The sequence below is a fragment of the Capsicum annuum genome, chromosome 3 (genome assembly GCF_002878395.1).
Source record: "Capsicum annuum cultivar UCD-10X-F1 chromosome 3, UCD10Xv1.1, whole genome shotgun sequence".
Classification (NCBI taxonomy): domain Eukaryota; kingdom Viridiplantae; phylum Streptophyta; class Magnoliopsida; order Solanales; family Solanaceae; genus Capsicum; species Capsicum annuum.
This window is the reverse complement of record NC_061113.1, coordinates 93,298,650-93,303,419: the sequence shown is the minus strand read 5'-3', so window position 1 is coordinate 93,303,419 and position 4,770 is coordinate 93,298,650. Positions and strand designations below refer to the sequence as shown.

The window sequence follows — 4,770 nt, the reverse complement described above, 5'->3', positions numbered from 1 at the left end:
ATAGAGTCTCAAGCACTAGAATTCATCCAATTTCAAAGATTAAGGTGTGTGAGGTTTTGAACAAGAGCAATTCCTTCGTTTTTGTGCCCAAAACTTTGATTTCTATCATGGATTTATATGATTTTGCAAGTGGGTTTATACCCAAATTACTTCATCATGAGATTATGAGAATATAAATTATTCAAGCTTTGTTATACATGATTATTTTGCTATTCCCAAGTTATGACTTGATATTTAATATTGTGAATTTCATATTTCTACCATGAGTTGATATATATTTCAAGTGCTTTCAAGATATGTGTCAAGCTTTAAGCTTCCTTATGACAAATTGGATTATTGAGTATATTGATTCATAAGGTTGAGTTGTTACAATGAGTCTTGATATTTCTTCAAAGTTATTGATGTTTCCATGATTTAATGAATTAATACATTTTGATATTGAGAAAGATTGATTTGATTTGAGTCGAGTTAGGAATCCAAAAATTGATTATGATTTAATAAATGAGAAAGAGATTTGATTTGGTCTTCATGATAGACCCTTGTGATGTTTGTGGTGGATTTCTTGACGCGTTCTAAGCTTGTGTCTGGAAGTAGTATTTAGCACCGAGCGGAAAATGTGGTATTTTCTCGAAACTACGTGCCACCATAGGATTGATATTGATAATTGTGGGCCAGAGGCCGAGTATGAGATTGTGATCACTAAATTTATGTTGTACTCCCTGGCAAGAGTATGACGCTCCCACCAATGTGGGGTTCTCTCCTTAGGAGGGCAAAATGTTGAAATCTATGTAGCTCACATGGTTTATGTCGGTTATAAGAACCTCCCATGTCCACAAAAGTTGAGTTTCTTGAATTACCGAGTCACTCCGAGTCTTGAGTTGAAAAGTTGAGTTATTTATGATGATTTATGAGGTTTTTATCATATGATTTATTTACTATGAGATCATGAAAAGTATGTTTCAACCTAACTCAAGCCAAGTGAGCCATTATTGTACATATGCATATTTTTATGAAATTGATAATGATATTTGCATTGTTGCATCCACCCCCATATACTCAGTACAGTCCAAAGTGTTGACCCACATATTTCCCTATGGGCTACATTTTCTTGTAATGTAGGTTCAGGTACTCAGCCGTAGCGCGTTAGCGATATTCGAGTGCCTCAACTACGTTCCCTCAGTGGTGAGTCCTCATGGTTCTAGGACTGTTTCCATATTTTTGGTGATATCGTTCTGTTGTTATGACTTTCAGTACTGTCTGAGTCAGTTGGGGTTTTGTCCCAATGGCTCCTTGATTTTAATGTATAGAGGCTTTGTCAGACTAGAGGGTGGGTATGTACAGACATTCAATATATTTTGGTTGTACAGTCTAGTATTCTCCAGTATTTCTCTTGAACCCGATGTGGTATATCTCTTTGTTGTGCATGACTATTGTTGAATTGAATTCCTTGAGGTAGTGTTTGGCTCCGAGGGTTAGCTTGGGGCTACGTATAGCCCTAAACACCGTGTGGCATCTCGGGATAAAATTTTGGGGCGTTACAAGAAGTGTAAAAGAGGCAGCCCATATAGAGACAACAAAAATAAGCTGTCAATTAAGAGGATATCTTTTGTACATATGTATGTATGTATGAGAGAAACGGTTATGCAAGAATCTGAAAATACAACAAAAAGCTTTTGACAAACTAGAGAAAATTCAAAGAGATTGTAAGGTATATGAGAGCATTTGATAGACGTTTAATGTGTAGAAGAAGGAGTGGATTTAATTATATATGATGCTGCAATAAAAAACGATGTGGAAAATATATTTTTCTAAAGAAAACAAAAGTGAGTTGCAAAATTTCAGCGAAGCAATTAACGACGACAGAGGTATATATGGCCTAAAATTTGGCAACAAGGGTATATATGATTCAAAACATAACAACAGGGGTATATATGAACCAAAACTTGGACGGCAAGGGCATTGATAAGCTAAACTTTTAACGGAAGGTATATCTGAACATTTTTGCAAAGTTTAGGGGCATATCTTACCCTTGTCCCTTTATACTATATTAAAAGTGTAAAGGGCTTTACAAATATTATTTGAACTTTTTTTTCATTCATTAAAAGTCTTTGCTTTAAATAAAATCATCTGTTCACTATTTTCTAATAATTAAGAGTTGAAAATTAATTAAATATTTATATTAAAACCTTTCCTTATTAGATTCATCAAAATTAATGACAACTAATACTTTTTAATTAGTTTAAGAATTCTAAATACTGAATTTGATTTTAAGAAGATTTAAAAAATTTATAAATAAATATGAAAGCATTGGAATAAGAAAAATATAAGAAGTATTAAATTTTTAAAAATTTTAAGTAAGTAATCAAAGATTTTCTAAGTTTTAAATTTAAAAATAAGGAAAGATTTTAAATAAAGAAAAATAAAAAGAATAATTGTACTATAAATATGGTTCAAATAGATGCATTTATCATAACCTTTAGCAGCAAGGAAAAAAGTTATTGCATGACAAAAGCAAAAATGATGATCCATTAACCACTTGAAACTTCTGGTGGTAAAACATATATATGCTTACCATAAAATATATGTGGTGTTTACATTATTATATTAAAGTGTGAGGATCTTTGAGAAGTGATTTGAACTTTATGCACTTCATTAAAAACCTTCGCAATAGACAAAATTGTCTAATTTTAATTAATTAAAAATTACATGCGCGAGGCACGTGCAGTTCAACTAATCTATATCTATAATCTATAAACTATCATCTATACCTATAATCTATAATATATTAAAAGTGTGAAGGACCTTAGAAATATTTTTTGAACTTTTTGTCCTTCATTAAATATTTCGCTTTAGAAAAAATCATCTTTTCACCATTTTCCTATTATTTTAGTAATATTAAATATTAACTATATTACCAAAAAAATATAACCTTTCCTCACAAAAATATAATTCCTAAACCAATTCTTCCCCAACCTAAAACGAAAAAATAGTAATAAAAAAAAAACAAAAACCCAACGTGAATCCTTCTTTCCAACCCGAAACCAAAAAATAATTAAAAAAAGGAAAAATTATCTAAAAGAACAACTTAAGTTAAAAAAACTACTCAAAATTCCTCCACTTTAAAAATATTACAAATATCCCAACATTTACTACTTTTACCAAAAGTTGAGATACATGTTAAAGACCTCCTCATCCTATGGCTTACTTTACCAAATTAAGAACTCTTTCCTCCTCATTCTACGTCATTATTTCAGCGGCAGTTTCAATCTCATTTTTTTTCTCTGATTCAAAAATTTAAATCAAGGTAAATTTTTCCCCTAAAGTCATATTCAATTTCTTCCAATCTTATCTGACGATTTTTTTTCAAATTGCAATAATTTGGCACTGTTTCTTCCAATCTTATCAGATGATTCTATTGAAAAAAAAATAAGGGACCATGTTGAATTTTTCTCAAAATTATAATCCAAAACCTAGTGTTTATATTGTCTTGTTCCTCGGTATATTGCCTTCAAAGCCCTCTCTGGGAGCTTTTTGTAAGTTCTTTTTCCCCAATGATTGATGTGTCTTTTGTTACTTAACTCTTAAATTTCAATTAGATTTTTGAATCATGCCCATGCGTGTTTTTATGATTGCTATTTTCTGCTTTAGTAATTTGTAGCTTCATACGTAACATAGCTATGATACTTGAATGTGTTTGACAAGTGTTGGGTTCAATATTTCTTGTATCTCTATTTTTGTTGTTATAGGTATCTATTGTTTTTTAAGTTTTAGTGAAATAGGCATATCAAATATACATGTTAGTAAGCTTAAAGATATATATTGTGTATGAGATTGTTTTGTATGTATCTCACACTATTTTTGTTTTGATTCAATTATTTATACCAAAGATACATATTCTATAAAACAAAAAATACATTTTAAGCTTTTTGTCTATTTGATTTTGTGTTATTGTGGATTTATGTATCTCTTGTTATTTCAGATCTGGGTAATTTTAGGCTTAGATACATATATAGACATACATGATAATTTTTTCAATATCTTGTATCTCTTGTTATCTATTTAAGTTTTATATGTAACTCTTGTTTTTAAGTTTTAGTGAAATCAACATACTAAAGATCAAGTTAGTAAGCTTAAAGATACATATTGTGTATGAGGGGTATGTTATATGTATCTCGCATTATTTTTTTTTTTTTTGGATTCAATCATTTATATCAAAGATACATATCGTGTAAAACAACAGATACAATTTAAGCATTTTCTATCTATGTTATTGTGCCATTGTAGATGTTTGTATCTTTTGTTATTGCCTATATAGATTTTCTTGATGTTCATACTTCTCTATATTTTTCTTTGCAGGTTTGCCCCATATTTAATGATGAGGTTTCATCCACTAATGTCACCAAGGATCTTTAGCTCTATGACACTTTGTATTAAACCAAATTAATGTATTGAAAGCAGTCAAAGATTTATTGAATATGTCAAGAAAAATGCTCAAGTTTTTCATTAACATATTCCACTGACATAAATTCTATTTGAATTGAGGTGTATGACCTTCATGTATGTTTATTGAGTATCTTTATATATGAACTTCCACTCTGTTCAGAAAACAAACTACTTTCGTTTCTAAGATGACCAAAGACGGATCCAGAATTTTGAATGCACGTTGATAAGGATAATCTTCTACTTTGATTAACTTATGCAATTGTCAAGTATCGCGCTATAAAAGTTCTATACTCAAGAGGTAAAACAAAAATAATGTTGGCAAAGTGC

The 4,770-nt window shown here is 30.2% G+C and overlaps 1 long non-coding RNA gene across 1 annotated transcript; it reads left to right on the top strand.

Annotated features, from left to right (window-relative positions):
• Positions 1-3,303: 3,303 nt before the first annotated feature.
• Positions 3,304-4,560, top strand: LOC124897287. The gene is made up of 2 exons (XR_007054021.1): positions 3,304-3,533; positions 4,357-4,560. It is a non-coding gene; the product is annotated as an uncharacterized LOC124897287 (long non-coding RNA).
• Positions 4,561-4,770: the final 210 nt, after the last annotated feature.